This window comes from Podarcis bocagei (assembly GCF_964188305.1).
Source record: "Podarcis bocagei genome assembly, chromosome: 17".
NCBI classification, from domain to species: Eukaryota; Metazoa; Chordata; class Lepidosauria; order Squamata; family Lacertidae; genus Podarcis; species Podarcis bocagei.
Window position 1 is genome coordinate 16654165 of NC_138143.1, and position 13165 is coordinate 16667329.

Consider the following 13165-nt stretch of genomic DNA (forward strand, 5'->3'; position numbering starts at 1 on the left):
AACTAATTAATGTAATAAAACTAATTGTAAGTTGCTGATTACCAGAGATAAATATAAATTAAACCAGTATCCCACAGAGCTAGAATTCTTTCAGATGAATTGGGCCAATGAATTCATCATAGCTACTGTGAACTGTTTACTTGAATGCGGCACAAGGCTCTTCTGCTCCTTTTAAGAGGGCATTTCGGTAGTGGTGCCCACCCTGTGGAATGCCCTCCCATCAGATGTCAAGGAAATAAAACAACAATCTTTTAGAAGACATCTGAAGGCAGCCCTGTTTAGGGAAGTTTTTAATGTTTGATGTCTTATTGTGCTTTTAATTCTGTTGGGAGCTGCTCAGAGTAACTGGGTAAACCCAGCCAGATGGGCAGGGTATAAATAATAAATTTTATTATTATTATTATTATTATTATTATTATTATTATTATTATTATTATTATTTAGAATTTATATAAGCATATAAATCTGGCTATAGACATTATTGTATTTATCTATTGCATACATTTCCTGTAATCCAAGTACAGGCAACCCCCAAATTATGCAGGGGTTGCGTTCTGGGTGATCATGTGTGATCATGCCCACCTCATTATGCTCCCATTCTACCTTCTTCTAGGTCCAAAAGGACCTGCCCATTGGCAGTCACATGACAATTGGACACGCCTAAAATGGTCGCTGACTGTAGATGTATAATCACACATTTGGTTCTGGCTTATTGAGTGAACTTTTATAGTATCTTTTATACAAAACCAAATATGTACACTTATGTGAACACAGGCAAATGCGATACCTTTATGCTCACTGTCCCTTATAAGGTCAAAATCCTGTGGTAGGCACCAATGTGCCACTTAGGCAGGACACGAGAGGATATCTTTGGATGTTACATTACCGTTCAGTTGCCCTGCCGTTGCTGCTCACACCAAATATTGGAGGAAAGAAAACAACAGGTTCAGAATGGCAAAATTAGGTTAGCACATCTCAAAGTAGAGGCTGGCTTTACTACGTTATTATCCAGCATCTTGCCACATCTAAGTGCTGTAAATGAAGTACTTATATGAGAGCCAGTCAGGGAATTTCACAGCCCCTACAGCTCATTACAAATTTAACAGCAGCAATGCTCAGTATTGATGTTCCAGGTAACACACAAATATACTCATTGTGGAATGGGCGTTGGATGCTTCCATCTGTTTTCCACATAGCTAACAAAAATATGGAGAAACAGACATTAACATAATAGGAACATAATATTAAGGTTTTTTTAAAAAATTGCTTCTGATTATTTAAATTGAATGTAACCAAAGGATATAGTCTTCCAAATGACTTTTTACATGCACAAAAAAATAAGGGGATGCTGAAAATTCATTTGCAGCATTAAGTTCTCTTTTAGGAGTGGAAGCAGCATTTTCTCTAAACTCTTCTTGTGCAATGAGTACAATAGAAAAATATACAATATTCCCCGCCTTTTTTTTTTGCTTCTGTGCAGCTCAGGCATTTCACTGCCTTCTTCTTCAGCTGTAATAACGTTACACTGCATGGAATGTAGGAAGCTGTCTCCTATCAATGGCCCACGAAGCTCAGAATTATAGGTATTTACTTACTGGCATGAATCCTGTACCCTTTAGCCAAAAAGCCTCTCAAAGCAGCTTACAGAACAGTGGTCTCTCCTAAACTTACCTGGAAATGCTGGGAATTCAGCCCAAGATCTTTTGAAATGAAAAACGTTGTGTTCTAGGACTGAGCTATTGTTAATTTTCTCAATAATTTTTAACACAAGTAATCGTATACATACTACTGAGAAATCATGATAATAATAACACCTCTGGACAAAAGTAAGTGGCTATTAACTGCTGGAGAAAGTACAAAGCTCTATATATCTTTGACTTTCGTTCATACTAAAATGGTGAGAATAAAACAGGATACCAAGCCACATAAGATGTTCTGGATGACATTTTTGCTACCATTATCCTGAAATCTGTGACTGTTCATTAAAAATGCTTTGAGACCTTACTCCTGAGGTCCCCAATCCCATCAAACCTGTAAACGCAAGTGAAAATTAAAATGGACACAATCATTTTCTTGTTAATTCTGCATCTGTTGTTCTCACTTTTAAAGGACTCCTGTTTATCCAACAGCTTGAGGAAACCATTTAAATTTTTCACCCGTCTCCTGCAACGTGGAAAGGCCTGCGACAGTAAGCAGAATCTCACCAGGGCTAATAGGGAGGGAAGCCAGGCACACTTCCACTGGCAAATTATAGTTGCCAATCCTGGCCACAATATTGTTGTCAAACTCCACCTGTGCCTTCAGTTACCAGGCTTTTCAAGATTGCACTCTGGCTCAGTGCTGATGAGCCATTTGGCTCTGAGCTACAGAATTAACTCTCTGAGCAACTTAGCCTGCTCCCCGCTGAGTGCTTACATTGTCAATCTTTATCTCCTATCAAAGAGAGGGTCTGCCTAAATGGTTCTATGAACACTTCATGTGCTGAACTACATTCAGGCTGGGAGGGTGCTCTTTATGGACTTGGCAGGGGATTTGATGGTGGGAGGAAATCACTCGGCAATGGATAAAAATCACTGCATGCACCGAAGTGCTACGATACAGTTTAGAAAACATCCGTACAGGCCAAACTAATGGCGCTCGAGTAACGACCAAGAGTGAAGGCTGTGTGCAATGAAATCAAATCTTTCCCAAGCCATAAACTCACTAAGGGGGAAGGAAGAATACTCAGTGTCCAATATTCAATACAGTGGTACCTCGGGTTACATACGCTTCAGGTTACAGACTCCACTAACCCAGAAATAGTATCTCGGGTTAAGAACTTTGCTTCAGGATGAGAACAGAAATCATGCTTCAGCAGCGCGGCGGCAGCAGGAGGCCCCATAAGCTAAAGTGGTGCTTCAGGTTAAGAACAGTTTCAGGGTAAGAACGGACCTCCAGATCGAATTAAGTACTTAACCCGAGGTACCACTGTACACGGATAATAAGGCTGACCTACTGTACAGGGTTGTTGTAGTGATTAAGACGACAGAGGTAAAATGCTCCAAATTATTGAAAAGTGCTATAAAAGTTTTAATTAGAAATGATAGTAATCTTAAATGGAATTGTAATCAAACTAAAAAAATAAATGATTGTTTTCTGCCAATTTCCCACTGCTCAGGTTTTCGTTTATTAATATCAGTTGTGGCACATAGTCACATATTTGCAGCTTCAGTCATTTAAATATTATAGGTAAATTTGTTTGAAAAATTTGTCTATTTTGTATAAAAGCCAGAGCAAATGCTAGTTAGCAAAATCCACATTTGGATGGCATCTTCATTAGGCAACTAAAATGTTACAAAGTAGTGTGCCCACCTTGAAGCTTTCCTGAAGGCTTCATCAGGGTAGATTGGTTTTTCAATTTTAAATTTTTAAAAAAACAGGGGGAGGAGACAGCTTATGCTGAAGCATGTTTGAACCATGGCTTCCCTCAAATAATCTTGGGGACTGTAGTTTGTTTGGGGTGTTGGGAATTGTAGTTCTTTGAGGAGTAAACTATTGTTCCCAGGATTCTATGTGTGAAAGAGGAACCATGGGAGGAAGCAGGCAGTCCAATGAAGCTACTAGGTGCCATGCAGGTTCCAGGTTGCACACCTAGAAGTGATGGGAAGAAGCATACAATAGTTGATCACCTACATTTAATCTCTGGCTTTGTGTATACAAAGCTTTCTCCGTATTCCTGTTTATCACTTACCAAGGAACTATTGCTATTATTTATTAATTTATACACCAGTCATATGCTTATATAGCTTCTTAACAGTTTAAAACTATTCATAAAATCCAAATATAATTAAGCTACATAGAGCATCCCTGATATACAATGAATAAGCTAGTTAAGAAGAATGACAAAACACTTAAAAGCAGTTTAAGCAGTAAGATCAGAAGATCAAGCTCAGAGGAGTGCTTGCCTAAAGAAGTGTGTTTTCAGCAGCCGACAGAATGCCAATAATGATGGGCCTCTCATATTACAGCATGGAGGGCACTCCACAACACTGGCGCCACCGGTAAAAGAAGCCTACCACCATGTTACTGATGATGATCATCATCATCTGGCTATGGCAAATCTAACTGGGTACCATTTGCTGATCCCACTGCCCTTATCATGCAGTTGAGAGAAATATAGTTTTCTATCTGGTCCATTGATTTAGGGCTAGCTCGGTGGCTGATAGGCAGCCAGCGGTGATCCCTCAGCATGGCCAGGATATGTGCCCAATGATGAGCATCCCTCACCACAGTTCCTTAGGTATTATCTGGGTTTTATATTTTCAAAAACAGAGGACCAGCCATTGCATGCTTCTTCTTCCCAGCTAGATTTCTTTACTGCCTTCTGGTCTGATGAATATTTTTGGCAACCTCAAAAGCTAACGCCTATTAATAACAAAATAAAAATTCCTTCCAGTAGCACCTTAAAGACCAACTAAGTTAGTTCTTGGTATGAGCTTTCGTGTGCATGCACACTGCACACGAAAGCTCATACCAAGAACTAACTTAGTTGGTCTTTAAGGTGCTAGTGGAAGGAATTTTTTTATTTTGACTATGGCAGACCAACACGGCTACCTATCTGTGCCTATTAATAACATTTTGGTTGTCTCCATCAAGGTATTGCCCTAATGTGGAATTTTGAATTTTTATTCCAAGCCTTTGCTTATTATTAGTTAACAAAAACTTGTTTCACATTTGATTTGACAGTTTAGTTTCTTGGAAAAAAAATCTGTACATTCTAAAATAAATAATTCAGTTATTTTTGAAATGCATACCAAAACATTTTGAAAACATGTACAGTGCAGGAATTTTTTTTTGGATGGTATTACCATGAGATCAAAGCCATAGATTTTGTGACCACAGTGCATGCTGAGATTTTAATGAGACAGGCTCTCTCTTTTTCCCTCTCTCCCACACACCTGTAGGTGAACTGAGACTAGCAAGGGAATTCCTACAGGGAATATAAGCAGATTCTTTTATTCTGTGATGTATGAGAACTATCAATTTGCTACAAACAGAACAGAAATTATTGACTTGTGTTGTTCAGATCACATTTACTGACTTAAAATATTCTGATCCCAAGTGCATTTGAAAACAGAGTGGAAAAATAGTATGACTTTATTGGACAGGGTATTTCAAATGATAATCATACTTCTCTGAAACATAATATAAAAACCGCAGCCATTGGGTTAACAAATATCACTCGCCTGAGCTAGAATATAGGACATAGGGATAAGACAGTCACGTCCAATTCCACATAGATTCTCAGCTTGGATCCTGTTTTTTTGCCCAGTTTACCTTACGAACATGATCCAAGTGACATTTCACAAATTCCTGGATAAATGTTGCTACACTCTGCCAGCAGAGAGACAGGCTGTGTCATGTACAGATCAATAATAGCACCGTGTTTCATCAGCCTCAAAATCAAAAGTGCTTCATCTGGCAAAAGCCATAGCCCTTGAGAACCCAACATATATATACTAAATATCCTACTAGGATTGTCCGCTATGCAGGCTGCCAAGTCAAAGTAAAAACAATTCAGGGAGTAGACAATGAAAAATTATATAAATAGGACTTTTCAGTTGTTATCACCAGAGTTGTACAAAGGAAAATCACAAACTAGCTGCCGAAAAGAAAAGCTATTTTTCAGTTCTTAGCATAAATACTTTTGGAAAAATTAACTGCTAGCATGAGTGCTTTGTCCAGAAAATAAACTGTCCTGGTGAGTATGAAGGCCACAAACACTAAAACACATTCACTGGGCTATGGTAGTACATAGAAAAAATATTAGACCCCATATAGGAAAGTAAAAATAAAAAACACCTAGTGTAACATTTTATCGGAGTACAGTATTGAGGCATGGCTTAGCTTCTCAAGTTACAGAATCTTGAAAAGCCCAGTTAGCAAGTCCATCATCTGAGTTCTTGGAAAGCTTTCAATAAATACAACTGAGGAGACAACTAAAAATGGGGGCAAATAGCCATCTAGCTGCACTTGACGAAGGCAGGAGCAACTGAATCCTGGGAGCCCTACATCAATCTGTGGGAAGAGCCAACACCCAATCTGCTGGCCTTTAGTTGTAGGAATGAGGAAATTGCATGGGCTTCATTTTTGGTATAAAAAACAACAACAAGAAACAAAAAGAAGCAACAAAAATGCCTTACAATTTTGTTTCTACATGTTTCCATGCAAAATGAAGCTAACAGTCTTATTTGTGAAACAGAAACTGAGAACTAATTTCACAATTTTTTTGGTAGATGCGATTTTGAGCCAGCAGAAATGTATTCAGTACTCTGGCTACAATCCAGAATGACATACACACACACACTTGAAATATTTATTTCAGAAAATGTGCCTGAACCTATATCAAATGCAAATATATTGACACAAATTGTGCACAGAAAGCAGGGAATGGCCTCAAAGCATTCTGACCGCACTTCATTTTCAGAGAGCTACAGATTTTTTTTGATAGGTTGGAGATATTCTGAATTTCTTGGCAGTCACCAACACTGGCTATTGAATATAGTTGATACAGAAAGAACTTGAGTACTGAACCCTGCAAAGGAAAAGCCAACTTGTACCCACTTTGTGTCTCTTCTGTGAGTCTCACACACCAAGTAAAGGCACAAGCCCTCTTCACAACAGTGGAGAAAAGATCTTAGGAAATGTTTCCTACCCCAGTATGCAAATATAAAGGAATTTATAAGTTTTCTAGAATGTGCAAACAGTTTCCATCCAGGAGACATTTGCTTCTCATCTTAGATTGTTTTAGTTTAAGTTTAGATGAGTTAAATTGTATCTATACAGGACAACTGCTTTTGTATCTGGAATGCACACACACAAGTTGTATGTAACTACAGAAGCATTAAAAGCTTTTAAAAAGTGACTTTTGTACATGCTAAAGGTTTATCTAGGACATAGGCAATGTTGATGGTTTTAACTCCTGTTATCAGTGAGTAATTAGAATAATAAAAGATACAAATGACTGGTTCTAGAACACAATTTAGAAGTAGCACCCTCTAATCCTATGATTCAGGGATCCAGAAGGACTATTTCCTTTCTAGAAAACAAAGATGGGGAACACTGACTCTTCCAGACTTCCAGACACCATTTGCTTTTTCATTCTTTCATGTGAGAGAAATCATTATTACCGTAGTTTTCGCTCCATAACACGCGTTTTTTTCCTCCTAGAAAGTAAGGGGAAATGTCTGTGCGTGTTACGGAGCGAATGCTTCCCTCCTCCGTGGTTTCCAGAGGGAGAAGAGCCGCTGAATGGGGAGGAGAGAGGGACAGAGTGCCTGCTTCTTTAAAGGAGCAAAGCGGGAGGGGAGGGGAGCCGCTTACACGAGTGTAAGCGGCTCCTGTCCGGTTGGCTCCTTTAAAGCAAGCTGGCTCTCTGTATTCTCTCCTCCCGCTTTGCTGGAAATAGCAGGCAAGATTTTCAGTCTCCTCCCGCTTTGCTTTTCAGCTCGCTAAGGGTGGGGGGGGAGGGGGAGGAGGGAGAGAAGCAGAATCTGCTTGCTTTAAAGGAGCCTACCGAACAGGAGCCGCTTACACTCGTGTAAGCGGCTCCTGTCCGGTAGGCTCCTTTAAAGCAAGCAGGCTCTCTGTCCCTCCAGCAAAGTTTTTCAGCTCGCTAAGGGGGGGGGGAGGGAGAGAAGCAGGGCCTGCTCCATGCGTGCTCCTTGTCCCTTGAGTGCTTTTCCTTCCCTCCCCACTTAAAACGTGGTTACAAAGCACAGATCCACATGGATCCTCAGGATTTTTGCACTGGGTCACCCCAAATTCACCATCAGATCACATAGCATGTCCATGGCTACAGTTTGTACCAAAAAAAATCACGCACCCACTGTTACCTGGGGCTGCAGTGGTGCAAAAACATGGTTACAAACATGGATCCACATGGATCCTCAGGATTTTTGCATTGGGCTACCCCAAACTCACCGTCAGATCACATGTCTGTGGCCACAGCATGAACCACAAAAATCATACATCCACTGTTTCGTTTAGAATATTTTTTTTCTTGTTTTCCTCCTCTAAAAACTACATGCGTGTTATGGTCGGGTGCGTGTTATCGAGCGAAAAATACGGTAAATACAAAAATAAATAAAATACGATAAAAATAACTGGTGCTTGGGGGGACGCTTATAAATATTACCAGTTTTAGCAGGAACGCTTAAAGCGATTAAGAAATGGTACAACTATTAAGTTACATATTATCAGCATTATGAAGTATTATGTGACACCCAGAAATTGTATCTATTAAAGGAAGAGTTCTGTGTTATAAACCACTACCAAGAAAACAAAACAAAAACAAAATAAGGGATTTTTGTTGCACTGGAATGAATCACAACTGAAAACTTGTGATACAATTATAGCAAAATCACGCCATATGTACAAGAAAAAACTGATATACTATAGTTTGTATTAAGTTTGCAACTAAAAGGAGAGGGCCGTGTACAGTTTTAAACTCCTGATATTTAAATAAAAGAATATAAAGCACATACCTAACGGGCTCGTTGGAAATGGGACTTTCAAGTGCTGAACATCAACTGAATCGGGCCCCTTACTTTATGCCAAGGAAATCCACAGGGATGTGCCTTTGTTTTCTAGGAAGGCTATGCACCAGTATTTGAATACCAGCACTCCCTCTTTGAGGATAATTCACTTGCCTTGCCACATTATACCTTTTTAGCATCTAGCATCTATCAACATTCAGTTTGCATTACAATGAATATAAGCACTCAGACAGGTCTGATTCATGCCAAACAGCTGCTGTAATTTATGAATAAGCCGCATTTCCAACATGCAGCCTATGTAAGTTCATTAATAATGGAAGACTTTTTAAATAGCAATCCTGCTTTAGAGATCAGTAGAACATAAAAGGCATTTTGTTTGATCGCAGAAACACAAACCTACGGAAAGGAAAAATCTCCTACTGTATCGTGCCCTTGTACTTTAAGAAATATGTATGTCACAAAATGAAAAGAGTTACTAATTAGTATCATAACGCTGAAATGGAAACCCAAAAAAGGTCACCCAAACCCGATCACCATGGGACCACCCACCCACTAGCCAAAGAGCAATCCAATAATTATAATTTTATTATTTATACCCTGGCCATCTGACTGGCTCGCCCCAACCACTCTGGGCAGCTTCCAGCATATAAAAATAATAATAAAACATCGAACATTAACAACTTCCCTATAGAGGGCTGCCTTCTAGTGTGTTCTAAAGGTTGTATAGCTACTTATCTCCTTGATGTCTCATGGGAGGGCATTCCACATGGAGGGTGACACCAGGGAGAAGGCCCTCTGCCTGGTTCCCTGTATGGAAACCACCAGAAGGCCCTTGGAGCTGGACCTCAGTTTCTGGGCCAAATGACGGGGTGGAGACACTCCTTCAGGTATACAGGGCCGAGGCTCTTGAGGGCTTTAAAGGTCATCTGCAACACAATGCCACCCACATTAGCAGAGAGTGCTGAACACAAGAAAAGCGTTTGGGGCAAACAGCTTCAGATGGCTTCTACCAGACCTGTGCTCTTCCAGATATCGTTAGGCTCCAACTCCCATCAACCCCAGCCAGCATGTCCCAGTGTCTGGAATGATACAAGAATCCCTGCACGCCCATGGAAATCGGTCAGACCTTGATCAAAAAAATAATAATTCCACACTGTAGACAACTGTATGTGTAGAAATCAGCTTCAACATGTGCAGCCCCATAGCCTAAATCTGCATAGTTTCTGCCTGGATTCTGTTTTTCATTCACCCTGTGTGATAGATACTAGGGCAGCCTTTCTCAACCTGTGGGTCCCCAGATGTTGTTGAACTACAACTCCCATCACCCCTAGCTAGCAAGACAGAGCTCAGGGATGATGGGAGTTGTAGTCCAAAAACATCTGGTGACCCACAGGTTGAGAACCGCTGTAGGGTGTTATGGAATGACAGGAACTGGTATACATTATTATTGTTCTTATTTATTAAATTTGTATACTGCTCTATACCCACAGGTCTCAGGTCAGTTCTCAACATAAAAGTGCAATATAAAATACACATAATAAAAAAACAACCCAATAATCCCCCCATACACATTTTAAAAGGGCATTGTATGTCAATCAACCAAGACCTGGTTAAAGAGGAACATTTTTGCCTGGCAACTATAGGTGTATAATGAAGGCACCAGGCGAGTCTCACTGGGAAGAGCATTCCACAAATGGGGAGCCACTGCAGAAAAGGTCCGTTCTCTTGTTGCCATCCTCTGGACCTCTCATGGAGGCGGCACACGAAAAAAGGGCTTAGGGTCCAGCTAGGGGAGAGGCAGTGAATGAGATTGAGTTGTGAAACTGGGTTTTCTGTGAGATATAGCTGAGAGAGCAGAGAGAAAAGGAATGACTAGAATGGAATTGATGGCAGGGCTTTTGCTTTTGTGAATTCAATTTAAGTGTTTGACAGTGATACAAGTAACTCAGTCTCTTCGAAAGATGTACCAAGTTAAAGCAAAAGTTACCTCCCTTAAGCCAACAGAGCTCTGAAATGCTAAGGAGGTTTTCAGTGCAAAACACAGAAAGCACTGAACAACAAAGATTTTCTTTTACAAATTACTAGCATCACTGGAACTCCTTAAGAAACGCCTGCAGTCGTTTTTGAAATGCTACTGGAGGAATTCTTTAGGCTGAAACGCAGCAATCCCAAGCAGAGGCTTGAAGGAGAAACAACAGTTACACATCTGGAAGAGGAGCTGCTTCACAGCCTTTGTGTACTGCTGCCCAAAGGAGCTGCAAACAGTTGCCTGGCAGGTTGCAAGTCTGTTCCCTTTTTTAAAAGCCTGGCCTCTTCAGATGAGAAGGGTTTGCTCAGCTACTCAGTCCTTTTCAGATGTCAAAGGCAACCCATAAAACAATCCGATTACTCCTGTGGAGCCACTTCTGTAGCAGTATGGGAATGGGAGCAAAGGATTCTGGGTAGCTTTGTCGTGGGGGGGCTTTGTAATTGGGTCGCTACATTTAAAAGGCAATGATTACTGACTTAAATTACAGTATGGCAGTTTTGTATTGTATCTTGCATCCCTTGCACCTCTATGAGTTTTTGCTATGCTAATGTTATATCTTACCCATGTATAATTGTCATTACCCTAGTACGTACAGCAGAGGATGTCTTAATCTGAGAAGACATCTGGTGATGGAAATTCCAGCACTGCCATTAGACACAGGGGGTGTGAGGGGAAAAACAAGCTTTTAAAAAGAGTTTCCCTGAATTTTGCCAATAATTCTTCCATGACATTTTTCTAAGGAACTCCTGAAAGATCAGATCCCATCACTTCCACATTAAGTAACAACTCCAGCTGTGATTTCTACACACTGAGTGGAAAGCCTAACTACTTTACTCACAAACAGAAGGTCTTGTTTCAGTACTTATGATGAGTCTCGGAAACTGTACACTAAATCCCAAATGCGCAGTCACCCTGCGGTAATTTTGCTGGAAAATATGGGGGGCAAGGTTTTCATTGCAAAGATAACACAATATGGGCTCTGGAATTCTACAGATAATTCATGTAACTAAGAGAAAATATTAAAACAACATACATATTATGAGATAGTTACAAACATGCACTGTGTGTGAGAGAGGGGTGGAGGAGGGAGGGATAATGAATCTAGCCATCCAGGAAACAGACGCCAGCCAATCCTCGGGTTGCAGGAACTGTAAAATCAGTCTCGAAAATGAACATCTGGAACATTTACATCTTAAATCTAGAGCTGATCTTATACAACCAGAGTCCATGGGGATGATGATAAAGTATTGACTGAATGAACACCTATTTGTGTTGATTTACATACCTTTTTCTTCAATTTCATTCAGTCAAAAGGTTATCTTGTCTACGCATACTATGTTAACAAAAGCTGACGTACTGGACTGCGTTTGATCCAGGGTCATGAATTAGGTATACAAACAATGTTACATTAACAAGTTTTTATGATGTATAAGCAGGGGTGGGTTTTTCTGAGCTAAGAGCAACTTTCCCTACAGCTACTACTATCCACAATTTTAAACCCGTCCAGATCATTCCAGGGGCTTGTATTTTCACTTCCATCCTGTCCTGCTTTGCAGCCTATAGATGCCAAAAAACATCTACATCCATTAAAATATTATGTGGGTGGGCAGTAAGCATGACAGCATGTCATTAAAGGATAATAGCATAAGAAAATATCTGCTGTTGTCCACAAACTTTTATAATCAATAGATGCCAAAGATCATCTACATCTATTACAACATTTCCAGAGTGAATTGTAAGTGTAACATCACATCATAAAAAGCACATGTCAGTATCTCCTGCTGCCCACTAAGTTACTACATTACCACTTAGTGACCTAGTTCTCATATCAACACTAAGCCAAACCTTGGCTTGGCACCAATGAACACAATCTTGGAGAGGAGCTTGCAGCTTTCTTTGCTGATCCAAGCCAAGATTTGGCTTGGTGTATCACCGGAACCTAGACTCATGAGCTATAACTAAAGTTTGCCCATTGATTTACAGCTCGTGGATTGTTTGGGAAAGCTAACCAGCCAATTTCTTGATCATAGGCAGTACTAAAAATGTGTTTTTTCTATCACTTGGTCTTTTGAAACCCAAAGCTACCTCTAAAATGCATATGTTCCTGCAGTGACTACAGCGATGTTTTACCTCCTTAATTTTCACTGGAAGGTAGCCGAAACCTCTTCTTAAAGTGATTTCTCCTTTGGTAGCACTAATAGAGCACGTTAAGAATAACTGGGTGAAATCAGAAAATTAAAATTGGATGCTGAGATTTGGCACATAACTTGTATAGATAGATATTTTGCCCAACTTTCTGCAACAGTTTTATCTCTCTCTTTTTTGGCTTGGAGACAATTACTTTTTCTGTAACCTGCGTCTAGTGTGTTTGTTAGTAAAGGCAGCAAGGGAAAAATGTGTGTGACTATTTTTACATGTGGTCTAGTTTCCATATTTTCTCAAAAGTTACCTTTCAAAAACTCTGGTCACCTAGGGGAGGAGAAAGGATGAAGAAATCTGAAAACACATTTGCCAAAATCCAGTTCTACCTGTCCTCAGAAGCCCTAAGTAGGCAAGGAGAATTTCTAGGCTTTGATCACATGCCAGTCCAACACAGTCT

The 13165-nt window shown here is 40.1% G+C and overlaps 1 protein-coding gene across 2 annotated transcripts in view; it reads right to left on the minus strand.

Annotated features, from left to right (window-relative positions):
* The window catches only part of CNTLN (centlein), a 174596-nt gene that overhangs the window by 52619 nt on the left and 108812 nt on the right, over positions 1-13165 (minus strand). The window lies entirely within an intron of this gene.